The sequence below is a fragment of the Rhinoderma darwinii genome, chromosome 13, assembly GCF_050947455.1.
Source record: "Rhinoderma darwinii isolate aRhiDar2 chromosome 13, aRhiDar2.hap1, whole genome shotgun sequence".
NCBI classification, from domain to species: domain Eukaryota; kingdom Metazoa; phylum Chordata; class Amphibia; order Anura; family Rhinodermatidae; genus Rhinoderma; species Rhinoderma darwinii.
In genome coordinates, this window is record NC_134699.1 from 67,339,350 (window position 1) to 67,356,607 (window position 17,258).

At 45.2% G+C, this 17,258-nt stretch overlaps 1 long non-coding RNA gene across 3 annotated transcripts in view; it reads right to left on the reverse strand.

Moving 5' to 3' along the window:
- Positions 1–17,258, reverse strand: part of LOC142665474 (uncharacterized) — a 155,313-nt gene that overhangs the window by 30,007 nt on the left and 108,048 nt on the right. Inside the window, exon 4 of one of the 3 annotated variants that reach the window (XR_012851510.1) lies at positions 9,729–9,854. The exons of the other annotated variants lie outside the window; for them this stretch is intronic. This is a non-coding gene — a long non-coding RNA (uncharacterized LOC142665474). Of the gene's footprint in view, positions 1–9,728; positions 9,855–17,258 lie in introns of those variants that run through there. 3 annotated transcript variants of the gene reach the window in all.

A 17,258-nucleotide genomic window follows, 5' to 3' on the forward strand; every position in this document is an offset into this window, starting at 1 on the left:
TATATAGGAGCTGTATTATAGTAGTTATATTCTTGTATATAGGAGCAGTATTATAGTAGTTATATTCTTGTATATTGGAGCAGTATTATAGTAGTTATATTCTTGTATATAGGAGCAGTATTATAGTAGTTATATTCTTGTATATAAGAGCAGTAATATAGTAGTTATATTCTTGTATATAGGGGCAGTATTATAGTAGTTATATTCTTGTATATAGGGGCAGTATTATAGTAGTTATATTCTTGTATATAGGAGCAGTATTATAGTAGTTATATTCTTGTATATAGGGAGCAGTATTATAGTAGTTATATTCTTGTATATAGGGGGCAGTATTATAGTAGTTATATTCTTGTATATAGGAGCAGTATTATAGTAGTTATATTCTTGTATATAGGGGGCAGTATTATAGTAGTTATATTCTTTTATATAGGAGCAGTATTATACTAGTTATATTCCTGTATATAGGAGCAGTATTATACTAGTTATATTCTTGTATATAGGAGGCAGTATTATAGTAGTTATATTCTTGTATATAGGGACAGTATTATAGTAGTTATATTCTTGTATAGAGGAGCAGTATTATAGTAGTTATATTCTTGTATATAGGAGCAGTATTATAGTAGTTATATGCTTGTATATAGGAGCAGTATTATAGTAGTTATATTCTTGTATATAGGGGGCAGTATTATTGTAGTTATATTCTTGTATATAGGAGCAGTATTATAGTAGTTATATTCTTGTATATAGGGGCAGTATTAGAGTAGTTATATTCTTGTATTTAGGGGGCAGTATTATAGTAGTTATATACTTGTATATAGGGGCAGTATTATAGTAGTTATATTCTTGTATATGGGGGCAGTATTATAGTAGTTATATTCTTTTATATAGGGGCAGTATTATAGTAGTTATATTCTTGTATATAGGGGCAGTATTAGAGTAGTTATATTCTTGTATTTAGGGGGCAGTATTATAGTAGTTATATACTTGTATATAGGGGCAGTATTATAGTAGTTATATTCTTGTATATAGGGGCAGTATTATAGTAGTTATATTCTTGCATATAGGGAGCAGTATTATAGTAGTTATATTATTGTATATAGGGGGCAGTAATATTTTCGTTATGTTCTTGTATATAGGGGGAAGTATTATAGTAGTTATATTCTTGTATATAGGGGGCAGTATTATAGTAGTTATATTCTTGTATATAGGGGCAGTATTATAGTAGTCATATTCTTGTATATAGGGGTAGTATTATAGTAGTTATATTCTTGCATATAGGGAGCAGTATTATAGTAGTTATATTCTTGTATATAGGGGGCAGTAATATTTTCGTTATGTTCTTGTATATAGGGGGCAGTAATATATTAGTTATATTCATGTATATAGGGGACAGTAATATATTAGTTATATTCTTGTATATAGGGGACAGTGATATATTAGTTATATTCTTGTATATAGGGGGCAGTATTATAGTAGTTATATTCTTGTATATAGGGGCAGTATTATAGTAGTTATATTCTTGTACACAGGGGGCAGTGTTATATTCGTTTTATTCTTGTACATAGGTGGCAGTATTATAGTAGTTATATTCTTGTATATAGGGGGCAGTATTATAGTAGTTATATTCTTGTATATAAGGGCAGTATTATAGTAGTTATATTCTTGTATATAGGGGGCAGTATTATAGTAGTTATATTCTTGTATATAGGGGGCAGTATTATAGTAGTTATATTCTTGTACATAGGTGGCAGTATTATAGTAGTTATATTCTTGTATATAAGGGCAGTATTATAGTAGTTATATTCTTGTATATAGGGGGTAGTATTATAGTAGTTATATTCTTGTATATAGGGGGCAGTATTATAGTAGTTATATTGTAAAGGATCGGCCAGGCACAACTTCTGTGTATACTCCCATAGGTAATCAGTCTGCACCTGAGTCTATGTCTCTGAGACTGTCTCCTTCTTCCACCACTCAGGATGGCAGGCTTAGGAGTGGGAGAGCCTATCGCAGCCTGGCCAGACGGAGCTAGCTCCCGCCCTCTGTCTATTTATACCTGCCTTTCCTGTTCCTCCTTTGCTTGTGATTCTTCGCGTGTGGTTTCCTGGCCCAGCTACAGCTTCTGACTATTTGATCCTGCTCCATACTGACCCTGGCTTTCTGACTACTCTCCTGCTCTGCGTTTGGTACCTCGTTCACTCCTGGTTTGACTCGGCTCGTTCACCACTCTTGTGGCTCACGGTGTTGCCGTGGGCAACTGCCCCATTTCCCTTAGCTTTGTGTACCCTTGTCTGTTTGTCTCGTGCACTTACTGAGCGTAAGGACCGCCGCCCAGTTGTACCCCATCGCCTAGGGCGGGTCGTTGCAAGTAGGCAGGGACAGAGTGGCGGGTAGATTAGGGCTCACTTGTCCATTTCCCTACCCCCATCATTACATATATTCTTGTATATAGGGGGAAGTATTATAGTAGTTATATTCTTGTATATAGGGGGCAGTATTATATTAGTTATAGTCTTGTATATAGGGGGCAGTAATATATTAGTTATATTCTTGTATATAGGGGACAGTATTATAGTAGTTATATTCTTGTATATAGGGGGAAGTATTATAGTAGTTATATTCTTGTACACAGGGGGCAGTGTTATATTAGTTCTATTCTTGTACATAGGTGGCAGTATTATAATAATTGTAGTCTCGTTCATAGGGTTCAGTTGTATAGTAGTTATATTTCTCCCCCACTCTTTTCTTTTACATACACATTACTCTGGGAAATGAGCTCCTGCCAGGAAAAATGTAACATAAATTTGAGTATCATTCTGGTGCATGATGGGAGTGATTCTCTTGTTACAGCACATGCTGATGGGGGCAAGGTTTCACCAAATTCTCAGATTATGTGTGTCTTTAGCTTAGTAAACTATAGAACAGACAGAATTTAAAGCACTAACTGCATTAAAATAAAAACAAACAATTTCTGGAAACTTTTTTATATTATATTGTGGTGGTAGAATACTTAGATTTTAATTCTTCGGGCGTAGAAACAGATATGAACTGGAAAATGTCTGAACTGCATAGTATTTCAAACCTATATGACTAACAAAAACAAAAACATTTACAAGCCTGAATAATAAATCAGGATCATGTGTTTAATGTCAGGTAAATTACTCTAATTACACTGGACTTAATACAGACTCAGACTGAGACCGCCATGGGTCCCTTGGGCATGGATTAGTGAGGTCACAGTTTCTGGCAGGATGTCACTTAATTTTGAAACACTCAGTGATCGATTTGCTGATTGTCATAAACTGTCAGTGGAAAACAAATTAATTTACTACTTGAAGTCCACAGAGGGTTCTTTGGCTAGTAGGGGTATGTGTACGTGCCCATAGCTGTACTCCTCAATTGCTCAACCACTCAGTCACTATTACTAACAATTTCTATAGTTATTGTATGGTTGATAGTAATCAGCGCAGTATATTAACCCCCTTTGGACTGATTCTGTGACTGTCAGTCAACGATCTTGTGCCAGACAGTTTATGAAAAGCCGCATAGCCATTGCCTTCTAATAGGTGATATTTTTGCCATAGATCCTGAATTCACGGTTTTACTTGTTATTTTTTATCTGGTAACTACATCTATTCCTAGGTAACAATTATGTGGCCGACATCTGATAATAAGTGCAATAGCTTTAATGGTCCTTTCTTGTTTTTCATCAATTTACTCTTATTAAAGCGGCTCCACCGAGGCCTCCTGTTATTATCATAAGACGTGATCAGACTTTATAAAAGTTTTGCTTCTCAGAAAAGGTTCCGGTGTGTAAACTTAACCTTCCAGTCATAATCACAGTCATTTATCTCATGAGTGGCCAAAGATTACAATGACTTAATATGAAATAAAAATAAAAATCTGTACATTGGACAGTTTCATAATTCATGAAATAAAGGAGTGAAGAGTTCATTGAAGAGTTCATTGTGTGCTCCTATACTAAAGAGAAATCTTACCTATATATGAGGAAACTGCATAAATAGCAATGAGCTCATACAGAGTCGAATATGAGAATTTCTGCAATCACTGACTGGTGTGTGGGTTTAAATGATGATAGAGGGGATAGATAGAACCACTAATGCAGTACATGTATAATCATTACGGATAAGTTTGTGCCCCCCCCTGTTCTGTAATACGGGCATGCTCTCACATTATTAGGACACCCGGGAAATGTTGGGAGTTTCACGACAATTGTTTATCATAAGATTATCCAAAGTACAATCTCATCATCTGCTTCTGATTATCCCAACGCTTCATGTCCGCAAATCACATTGTGGTCTGAAATCGGAGCCTCCTCGTGTTTTTCCAGCCCCCGTTCCAGGACGCGAGTCATCCGTGAAAAATGATCGTGGCCCGTCTTATAATTAAAGGGAACCTGTATGTCAGAAGCACACAGTAGCTTCTGCCATACGTACAGATGAGCCAACATCTTCACATCACATCACAGCACTAGGTGCATTCTGCTAGGACATGTAGGACTCTCAGAAGTTTGTACAGCCGTTTCGGCTTTGGACCGAAAGTCAAAATTTTACTTTTTGGCTGGTGTTAACCCCGTCCATCTTATTTACTTGAACTACTAGTCAGCAGGGGTGGATAAAGACGGCAGAGGGACGCATGGAAGAACTTGGTATGGGCCCCTTGCTCTTAGAGGGGTCACCGAAAGTGAGGTTATATTGCTAGGATACACCAACACTTAGCGATCGGTGGGGGTCCAACTGCCGGGACCAAGCGAGCGGAGCTGAAATGACTCGCAGATCCTCTTTAAGCCTCTCTAGTAATCCACCAGTATTTGTGAGCCATAAAAATCATTAAATCATTATCTTTCATACAGTAGGAGGCCGTTTTTAGGGTGACAGTAGGCTACTGTGCACAAGACATGTCTGATGAGGTCTGACCCTAAAGAAGACGCCATGACTACTATTGTCAACACATCACCTAGCAACAGCGTCATTTTAGAAGCGGCCTTTTCAGGCATGAGCCCTTTATATTGTATGGTTGAAACTTCAGGTTTATAATGTGAAATCTTTGTTTCATGCTCTTATAGTGACCTCTAGTGGACACAGCCGGTATTGGATTTTAAAAAATGGAACATCTAAATAATCCTCCATATAATCCCCCACCTCTTCCATGGTGTAACCCTATGCCGAGCGGACCGTAGTGCCCCCCCCCCTATAACACAGCCTGCCACAGCGCCCCCCCATAACACAGCCTGCCACAGCACCCCCATAACACAGCCTGCCAAAGCACCCCCATTACACTGCCTGCCACCTGAATATTCACATTACACTGCCTGCCACAGCGCCCCCATAACACAGCCTGCCACCATATTCACATAACACATACCTCCCAACCATCCCGGATTCTGGGTGGTGTCCCGCTGTCCTGGGCTCCCAGTGGTATGTCCCAGTGGCAACTGTATCTGCATCCTTAGGACGCAGATTCAGTTGAATCCAAAGCTGAATCAAGAAACCGTCCGCCGCGAGCCACTCTGCACCGATAGGCGCGATCAGCGGCGTAGCTAAAGGCTCATGGGCCCCGATGCAAAAGTTCTTATTGGCCCCCCCCTGCAAACTTCTCATGGCCGACGGTCCGCAGCTTTCAGCTGCATCGCTGGGTCTCCTAAGTGATCCAACAATGCAGCACTAGCAGCGGGGGCGTCACTAAGGACTTAAAATGTCAGGGGAAATAGCCCCAATACATATGTGTCTCCCAGAAAAAAATGTGTGTGTGTGTATAGGAGACAGCAAATCTATAGCACTACGACCCTATCAACTATGGATAGGATACATTGGCTCAGCCGACAGTATCACACATGATAGGATTAGATACAGCAGCTCAGCAGACAGTATCACACCTGTTAGGATTAGATACACATGCTCAGCAGACAGTATCACACATGATAGGATTAGATACACATGCTCAGTAGACAGTATCACACATGATAGGATTAGATACACATGCTCAGTAGACAGTATCACACATGATAGGATTAGATACAGCGGCTCAGCAGACAGTATCACACATGATAGGATTATATACACAAGCTCAGCAGACGGTATCACACATGATGGGATTAGATACACAAGCTCAGCAGACGGTATCACACATGATGGGATTAGATACAGCGGCTCAGCAGACGGTATCACACATGATGGGATTAGATACAGCGGCTCAGCAGACAGTATCACACATGATAGGATTAGATACAGCAGCTCAGCAGACAGTATCACATATGATAGGATTAGATACAGTGGCTCAGCAGACAGTATCACACATGATAGGATTAGATACAGTGGCTCAGCAGACAGTATCACACATGATAGGATTAGATATAAGGCCCAGAAGACAGTATCACACATGATAGGATTAGATACACAGCTCAGCAGACAGTATCACACATAATAGGATTAGATACAGCAGCTCAGCAGACAGTATTACACATGATAGGATTAGATACAGTGGCTCAGCAGACAGTATCACACATGATAGGATTAGATACAGCAGCTAGTATCACAAATGATAGGATTAGATACAGCAGATCAGTATCACACATGATGGGATTAGATACAGCGGCTCAGCAGACAGTATCACACATGATGGGATTAGATACACAGCTCAGCAGACAGTATCACACATGATGGGATTAGATACACATACCTCCCAACTTTTGAATTCGGAAAAGAGGGACATTTTAAGCCACGCCCCTAACCACGCAAAATATTCCGCATAAACACATCAAATCACGGCCAGATCCTTCTGCAAATAACGCGCGCACATTCTCACTGCGGATCTCTGGACTGTCTGGATATCACAGATATTATGGATCCGGTTATGTCGTCTTTGTGTTATTTTTCCTATCTTGGGTATAACATTTGCTCAATCACGGCGGCAGCAGCTGCAGGACAAACCAAAAGGCTGAGAACAATGAAAGTCAAGAGGGAGACCCTGTGGTGGATGTCTTTTCAATTGACAGGTAGCAGAGTTACATGATGGGGATTTTTTTTTCCCAGTTGTGTAACTCTGCTACCGATCAATGGAAAAATCATCCACCAGAGCCCCCCTGTAGATAGCTCCACACACAGCCCCCCTGTACTTAGCGCCACACACAGCCCCCCTGTACATAGTGCCAGACACAGCCCCCCTGTACATAGCGCCAGACACAGCCCCCCTGTAGATAGCTCCACGCACAGCCCCCTGTACATAGCTCCACACACAGCCCCCCTGTACATAGCTCCACACACAGCCCCCCTGTACATAGCTCCACACACAGCCCCCCTGTACATAGCTCCACACACACAGCCCCCCTGAACATAGCTCCACACTCAGCCCCCCTGTACATAGCTCCACACACAGCCCCCCTGTACATAGCTCCACACACAGCCCCCCTGTACATAGCTCCACACACAGCCCCCCTGTACATAGCTCCACACACACAGCCCCCCTGTACATAGCTCCACACTCAGCCCCCCTGTAGATAGCGCCACACTCAGCCCCCCTGTAGATAGCTCCACACACAGCCCCCTGTAGATAGTGCCAGACACAGCCCCCCTGTACATAGCGCCAGATACAGCCCCCTGTAGATAGCGCCACACAGTCCCCCTGTAGGTGCCACATTGCCGCCAGAGCGGTAGAGGTAGGCTTTATTCACACGACAGGGTCCGAGTGTCGGCCAATAAAAACAGTCGTTTTGGGACGTTTTTCCTGGGTGTTTTGCATCCGTTTCGATTCTGTTCCGGGCCGTGTTGCTGTTTTTAATGGCCGATTTGGACCCGTTTTGCATCCGTTTTTTTTCCCTGTCCGTTTTAAAATCAGATGAATTTCAATTAAATTTGTTGCCACACACAGCCCTCTGTAGATAATGCCACAGCCCCCCTGGTAGGTAATGCCACACAGCCCCCTGTAGGTTGCACCCATCCCCCCCCCCCTTCCAGGAGAAGTCACTGACTTCAATGTCCATATCTTCTCCTGGAGAGGAATCCCCGGCCACAGGGTCGGAGATTCCGCTTCAGAAGTGAGTGACATCACTGTGTCCATATATGGACAGTGTAGTCACTCACTCCTCCTGTAGCGGAATCCCCAATCCCCGGCCGGGGATTGGGGATTCAGACTCCTACAGGGAGCAAAAAAAGACCCTCCTCCTCCTCACATGCACTCTGCGCTGTGAGGAAGAGAGAGAGCGCGAGCGACGGAAGACACGGCCGTCACTCGGGACACGTCACTCACCGTCAGGAGTCTTGCAGCGTCGTTCTCACTGGTGTCGATGCCGGTCCGGGAGTGAACCAGTCCAGTCACCTGACCGGTGAGGTCAGGTGACTGGACTGGTCCACTCACGGGCCGCCATCGATCCCAGTGAGAACACCGCCGCAAGACTCCTGCTTTCTTCTGATCGCTGCTGCAGTCAGCAGCTCTCAGCTGTTCTGATGCAGCGCCCAGCGGGACAGTTACAGACCGCCCGGGACGGCGGGACAGCGGTGAGAAACCGGGACTGTCCCGCCGCATCCGGGACGGTTGGGAGGTATTGATACACAGCTCAACATACAGTATCACACATAATAGGAATAGATACACAGCTCAGCAGTCAGTATTACACATGATAGGATTAGCGATAGGGCCCAGCAGACAGTATCACACATGATGGGATTAGATACAGTAGCTCAGCAGACAGTATCACACATAATTGGATTAGATATAGGGCCCAACAGACAGTATCACACATGATCGGATTAGATACATTGGCTCAGCAGACAGTATCAAACATGATAGGATTAGATACAGTGGCTCAGCAGACAGTATCACACATGATTGGATTAGATACAGTGGCTCAGCTCGCTGACATTGCGGCTCCAGCGCTGGACCCAGGAAAGCTAAGGCTGGTTTCACACAACCTATTTTCAGCCGTAATGGAGGCGTTTTACGCCTCGAATTACGTCTGAAAAAACGGCTCCAATACGTCGGCAAACATCTGCCCATTACTTTCAATGGGCTTTACGATGTTCTGTGCCGACGACCTGTCATTTTACGCGTCGCTGTCAAAAGACGGCGCGTAAAAATACAGCCTCGTCAAAAGAAGTGCAGGACACTTCTTGGGACGTAATTGGAGCCGTTTTTCATTGACTCCAATGAAGAACAGCTCCAAATTACGTCCGAAAAAGACGCAGTGAAAAACGCGAGTACATGGCATTACGTCTGAAATTCAGGAGCTGATTTCTCCTGAAAACAGCTCCGTAATTTCAGACGTAATTGCAGTTATTGGGTGCACATACCCTAAGAATAATAATTTTGCTTCTTTATGTGTTACTAATTATTTTTGTGTGTTTGTGTTTTTTTACAAGTTTGGTTGTTGGACTACTTCGGATAAAATGGTTAATGGGGGTCGTTCTTTCCAAATATTTTTTATTTTATTTTTATTTTTCATGACCAGCCAGATACAATAAAGCAGCAGCAGCCTAGCATCACCAGGGTATGAAGGGCCACTGTTTCTGGCCTGTCCGTGCCTGATATTACCAGCCTGCGGCCGCCCCATTGCCCGACCATCACTACAGTGGAGTGGAGTACAGTGGAGTACAGTGGAGCCTCTGCACCGGCTAATACTAAGCCCCGCCTTAGCAATGGATACTGTCAATCAGCCGGCGGCCATTACTAAGACGGTAGTAATATAGTTAAAAAAAAACAAAAAAACAAAGACATAGAAAAAATATTTTATTGAAAGAAAAAAAAACCCGCACAACCCTCATTAACCATTTTATTGATAATAAAAAAAAAAAGCCGTCATCGAAGTAGTCCTGGAATCCGCCGTAGTCCAACGACCGGACCTGTAAGAAAACACACAAAAAACTATTAGTAACACGTGTTAGGCTTAGATACAGGGCCCATGTGGTATACTGTTTGTAGGACCCTGTATCTAAGCCTACCACACAGGGCCCAGCAGACAGCATCACACAATCTGTGATCCTGTCTCATGGGCCCTCTAAGCCTGCTACATCGTAGGCTTAACCCCTTCCCGACATCCGCCGTATATATACGGGCTGAGTCCGCTCCATAGAGCGAGTGTGTCGGCTGTGTGTTACAGCCGACCCTTCCAGGTTACGAGCGGGATCGCGCTTTAGCGCGATCCCGCTTGTTTAACCCGTTAAATGCAGCGTTCAATAGAGATCGCGGCATTTAAATTACTAAAAACAGGGGGGCGACCCCTTGTAACGTCTCAACGCCCCCTCCCCGCGTCAGACCCCCAGGCAGCCGTGTGAACCAACGGGGGGGCGCCGAAGTCCCCCAGGTCCGCCATCTTGGTACTCCTATGAAGCTCTGCCTTCGGCAGGGCTTCATAGGAGACTGTCAGAATCACGATATACTGCAATACATTAGTATTGCAGTATATCGTGCAAGCGATCTAACGGTCGCTGGTTGAAGTCCCCTAGGGGGACTAATAAAAAAATGTAAAAATGAGTTAAATAAAGTTTTGTTTTTTTTTGTGTAAAAAAATAAATAAAATTAAAAGTTCAAAAAACCCCCCTTTTCCCATTTCCCCCCTAGAGCATAGTAAAAAATTAAATAAATAAACATAATTGGTATCGCCACGTCCGTAAAAGTCTGAACTATCACAATATATCATTATTTAACCCGCACCGTGAACGCCGTAAAAAAAAAAAAAATTGTAAACGCCAGAATCTCTATTTTTTGTTCACCTAATCCCCCACAAAATGAAATAAAAAGTCATCAAACCATCACATTTACACCCAAAATGGTATTATTAAAAACTACAGCTTATCCCTCAAAAAATAAGCCCTCATACCACTTAATCGACGGAAAAATAAAGACGTTACGGCTCTCGGAATTTGGCGAAACAAAATAAATTTTCTTTTTTACACTTCGGTTTTTACTTGTAAAAGTAGTAAAATATAGAAAAAGCTACACATATTTGGTATCGGCGTAATCGTATTGACCCATAGAATAAAATGAATATGTTGTTTTAATTGTACAGTGAATTCCGTAAAAATGGCGCGCAAAAAACCATGGCGGAATCGCTGTTTTTTTCATTTTCTACCCCACCAATAATTTTTTTCCCGTTTCCTAGTACATTATACGGCAAAATAAATGGTGCTACGAAAAACTACAACTTATCCCGCAAAAATCAAACCCTCATAGGACTATATCGACGGAAAAATAAAGGCGTTATGGCCTTTGGAAGGTGGGGAGGGAAAACGAAAATCTGAAAAAGGGCTGCGGCGTGAAAGGGTTAAAGGGGTTGTCCAGTCCCTAAACATTGATGGCCTATCCTCAGGATAGGCCATCAATAGCTGATGTGTCGGGGTCCGTCTGCTTCCCCTTCATTTCCCCTACTCGCTCACACTGTGAATCGCCGACACCGATTCACAGTGTGACCGGAATGAAGGGGAAGCAGCTCTCGTACGAGTGCTGCGGCCCCTTCAAAACAGCTGATTGGCGGGGTCTGACTCCCGGGAGCCGGCCAATCAGCTTCAGCAGACAGGGACATTAATCTTACCAGGAAGGTAAGTACGGTCTGTTACTACAGTAACAGGGGCCCGCGGCACTATAGTAACTTTTTATTGATTTGGTGAGGGGGGCCGCGGGCCCCCTGGCTTCGGGTCCCGGTCGCAATTGCGACCGCTGCGACCCGTATAGCTGCGCCACTGGCCACGATACAGTGACGTCATCGTGCCGGTCTGCGCCGGGCCACTCAGTACAGAGCGGAGGAGCAGAGGGATCTCCTCCACTCGTCGTGGGAATGGGGCTACGTAAGTGTTTCTTTTATTAGTACTATGGGGCATTATACTGTGTAGGGGCAGCGGTCAGGAATTATACTGTATGGGATCAACTAAGGAGGCATTATCCACAAGGGAGAGAAGAAAACGTGGAGCGCACATCCACTTACTCTACTGCGGCTCAGCAACATATAAATAACGTACAAACAGGAGGTAAACATTGGGATCAGACTGTATGAGCCACTCGTCACTTCACAGCAACCTCTTTCAAGTGGGCCCCTACCAAGTGTAGTATCCCATGGCAACCAATGCCGCTGCAACACCGCACCCGCAGAGGGAGCAACCCAGGAGACGCAGCACCCATGCTGCCAGTCTATCTCCCCCCCCCTCCGACCACCAGAAAAAAGTGACCAGAGGAAACCGCTCACCTCTCCATGTAGTCTCAGTGGCCAAACTGAGGACAAATAGGCCGAAAACCTTCTGCAGTTCTCTGCTAGTTATAAACACCTGGGTGGAGTGCTGGGACCAGAACAAGAGACAGAATATATATATCCACGGGGAAAGGAGAAAACCTGGAGCGCACATCCACCCGCTATACTTCATCTACTGCAGCTCAGCAAAATAATGTACCAACAGGAGGTCGGTTCTTAGTAAACATTGTGACCAAACTGTATAAGCCACTTGTCAGGGGGCATTATACTGTATGGGGGCATTATACTGTATGGGGGCATTATACTGTATGGGGGCAGCTATGGGGGCATTGTACTGTGTGGGCTGAACCAGGTGTGTATGGGCGGGGATTGGGTGGGATTAGAGGCGTGGCTTAACAGAAATAAAAATTGCCCCTCTTTGCAATACTTGAAAGTTGGGAGGTATGTAACAGAGCCTGCCGACATTTCCATAACACAGCCTGCCACATCTCCCCCGTAACACAGCCTGCCGACATTTCCATAACACAGCCTGCCACATCTCCCCCGTAACACAGCCTGCCGACATTTCCATAACACAGCCTGCCACATCTCCCCCGTAACACAGCCTGCCGACATTTCCATAACACAGCCTGCCACATCTCCCCCGTAACACAGCCTGCCACATCTCCCCCGTAACACAGCCTGCCACATCTCCCCCGTAACACAGCCTGCCACATCTCCCCCGTAACACAGCCTGCCACATCTCCCCCGTAACACAGCCTGCCACATCTCCCCCGTAACACAGCCTGCCACATCTCCCCCGTAACACAGCCTGCCACATCTCCCCCGTAACACAGCCTGCCACATCTCCCCCGTAACACAGCCTGCCGACATTTCCATAACACAGCCTGCCACATCTCCCCCGTAACACAGCCTGCCACATCTCCCCCGTAACACAGCCTGCCACATCTCCCCCGTAACACAGCCTGCCACATCTCCCCCGTAACACAGCCTGCCACATCTCCCCCGTAACACAGCCTGCCACATCTCCCCCGTAACATAGCCTGCCACATCTCCCCCGTAACACAGCCTGCCACATCTCCCCCGTAACATAGCCTGCCACATCTCCCCCATAACACAGCCTGCCACATCTCCCCCGTAACACAGCCTGCCACATCTCCCCCGTAACACAGCCTGCCACATCTCCCCCGTAACATAGCCTGCCACATCTCCCCCGTAACATAGCCTGCCACAACTCCCCCATAACACAGCCTGCCACATCTCCCCCGTAACACAGCCTGCCACATCTCCCCCGTAACACAGCCTGCCACATCTCCCCCGTAACATAGCCTGCCACATCTCCCCCGTAACATAGCCTGCCACAACTCCCCCATAACACAGCCTGCCACATCTCCCCCGTAACATAGCCTGCCACAACTCCCCCATAACACAGCCTGCCACAACTCCCCCATAACACAGCCTGCCACATCTCCCCCGTAACATAGCCTGCCACAACTCCCCCGTACCCATAGCCTGCCACAACTCCCCCATAACACAGCCTGCCACAACTCCCCCATAACACAGCCTGCCACAGTACTTGCATAGCACAGCCTGCCACCATGTTCACATAAAACAGTCTGCCACCATGTTCACATAACACATTCTGCCACAGTGCCCCCATAACACAGTCTGCCACAGTGCCTCCCTAACACAGCCTGTCACCATGTTCACATAACACAGCCTGCCCCAGTACCTCCATAAGACAGACTACCTTTATAACACAGCCTGCCATCATGTTCACATAACACAGCCTGCCACAGTGCCTCCATAACACAGCCTGCCACAGTGCCTCCATAACACAGCCTGCTCTAGTACCTCCATAAGACAGACTACCACAAATCACCTATATAACACAGCCTGCCACCCTGTCTCTATAAGGCCCTGTTCACACTTATTTTCAGTCAGAAAAAATCTGCTTCAGAATTCCTTCCTGCCTGCACTTTTTTGCCGTGGTTTTAGCGACGTTTTTGACTGTGTTTTTCGGCCATGGCCATTGAAGCTAATACAAGGACCGCGGGTAAAAAATACGGCAAGAAAGGACATGCAGCTTTTTTTTCCGCGAGGGGACCAGAAGCCTCCCGGGAAAAAAAATGCAATGGGGGGCGATTTCTGCATTTTTTTGGCACTAATTCTGACGCGGTTTCCACATCAAAATCAGCGCCAAAAAAATCCAGTGTGAACAGGGCCTAACAGCAGCACCACTAGTGGGTTACATAGGAGTCGCAAATCAGGCAACAGCATCTGGTACTAACATTTGTTCAATTAAGGTCTAAACGATTTCTGGATCATTGGATGTCGGACTAAAAGAATTATTATTTATAAATATAATAATGTGATTCACGGACAATACGCCATCTCTAGAAAGTCATGCAGAAATAATCGTCATCATAACAGGATGTCCTAGAATATGTGACATTATTGTGGACAGGAAGCGCGGAGAGAACAGGGACGGGCGGCCGCTGGAATTCCTACAAGTCATTGTTTTATATCAGAGAAGTGACTTCTGACTAAGCTGAGGCAAATTCTTCATGTTAAAGGGGAAGGACCCTCATATCCATTGTACATGACCTCTACAGCCGCACATAGACCGGCAGCTGATATTTAGGATTTATGACCCGCGGCTGGGCTGGGGTCTCATTGTTGTCTTATCTTTAACCACGCGTTGGTACCACTGGAGACATCTTGCAATCTGCGCACCAACTTGAATTAGTAACATCATGTGTTTGGCCGTGGCAGCCGGCTACTCGTATGAACGGACACCAGCACTCCATAGAAGTACATAGAAATTGTGGTTGACCATCGCAGTGTTGCACAATATTTTCACAACCGCTTCATCCTTTGTATATCTAGATGTATACCTGCCTTGTCCCAAATACAGAAAACGGCCCTATAACAACAGACAGGGTCCCCCAATAACAACATGCAGAGTGCTGCTGTAACGCTTCCATCTTTAGTGCCGCCATGAATAATGCCAGCCAGAGTGACCCCATGAATGGTGCCAGCCAGAGTACCCCCATGCATAGTGCCAGCCAGAGTACCCTCATGAATAATGCCAGCCAGAGGGACCCCATGAATGGTGCCAGCCAGAGTACCCCCATGAATAGTGCCAGCCAGAGTAGCCCCATGAATAGTGCCAGCCATAGTGCCGCTATATGCCAGCCAGAGTGCCCCCATGAATGGTGCAAGCCAGAGTACCCCCATGCATAGTGCCAGCCAGAGTACCCCCATGAATAATGCCAGCCACAGGGACCCAATGAATAATGCCAGCCAGAGTACCCCCATGAATAGTGCCAGCCATAGTAGCCCCATGAATAGTGCCAGCCATAGTGCAGCTATGATATGACAGCCAGAGTGCCCCCATGAATAGTGCTAGCCAGAGTGCCCCCATAAAATTCCAGCCAGAGTGCCCCCATGAATAGTGTCAGCTAGAGTGCCCCCATGAATAATGCCAGCAAGAGTGCCCCCATGAATAGTATCAGCCAGAATGCCCCCATGAATAATGTCAGCCAGAGTGCCCCCATGAATTGCGCAAGTCAGAGTGCCCCCATGAATAATGCCAGCCAGAGTGCCCCATGAATAGTGCCAGCCAGAGTACCCCCATGAATAGTGACAACCAGAGTGCCACAATGAATAATGCCAGCCAGAGGGACCCCATGAATAGTGCCAGTCAGAAAGTGAAATCAGAGCAGCCACGGTAGATAATCAGTGGATCGACCACTACTCCTTGTGTTCAGAGTCCCAGCTTTGCGGGACGCTTGCTCATTATTTTGCAGGTCCAGGAGGTCTCCCCTTACCGCGAGAAACTCCAGGATAATCTGGGAGGGTTGGCAAGTATAATACTAGGTCAGGGGTGGGCATACCACTAGTGCAGCCTATACAACAGAATATGGGCCCTGTAGAGAAGGGCACCCGCCAGCACCCTTAGGCTATGTTCACACGGCTTATTTTCAGCCGTTTTTCAGGCCGTAAGCCCCCCTTGAAAAACGTCTGAAAATACGGGGGCTGAAAGCCTCCAAACATCTGCCCGTTGACTTCAATGGGAAAAACGGGGTTCCGTTCCCACGGGCGTTTTTTACACGGCCGCGTAAAAAAACGCCTCGTAAAAAGTACATTTCACATCTTGAGCAGTTTTTGGAGACGTTTTTCATTGACTCAATAGAAAAACAGCTCCAAAAACAGCTGTAAAAAACGCTGCATAAAGCGCTAGTTGCTTAAAAAACGGCTGAAAATCAGGGGCTGTTTTCCCTTGAAAACAGCTCCGTATTTTCAGCCATTTTTTGTTAAGCGTGTGAACGTTTAAAGGCTTAAAGGGGCTGTCAAGGATTAGAAAAATATGTCTGCTTTCTTCCTAAACAGCGCCACACCTGTCCATGGGCTGTGTGTGGTATTGCAGCTCAAATCCATTCACTTCAAGCTGCAATACCAGACACAACCCATGGGCAGCTGTGGCCCTGAGCAACCCATTTATGTTGAAACTCTTGGGCAAACGCCAAATGTAAAAAAGAATACCCAGAAAACATCCAGAGAATACCCAATTTTAGTCAGGCCCCGATCCCTTCTAGACCTATTTACGGGTCAATACTGCAAAAATGATAGTTGGGAGATATGATGTGTGTATATCGTATGTGTATACATTGATATAGATGGGGTATTGTTTCCACACAAGATCCTTATGACATCACTGAATGGAAAAAAAATCAGAAGGGACATGATGTCATCAGAATCTCTCAGTAGTGCAGCCTTAGGCTTTGGGCCTCAAACGTAATTTATTTTTATCTACAATAAATACATGATTACCACCTGTTCTGGATTGACCTGGTAGGACTGACCATTAGCCTGGGCTTCCAAATTTTTGTCACATCTCAATCCTCCAGCTTCATTCAGGGCAAGAGAGACACCTGAGGTGCACGTTGCACAAATCCTTCCTTCTCCACTGACTCATCTCACATTTTTAATAGGATATCATTTTTATTACTCAGTTTGCAAAACATTTTTGAGGAAACGTTCAGCCATAGTAATAAAAACC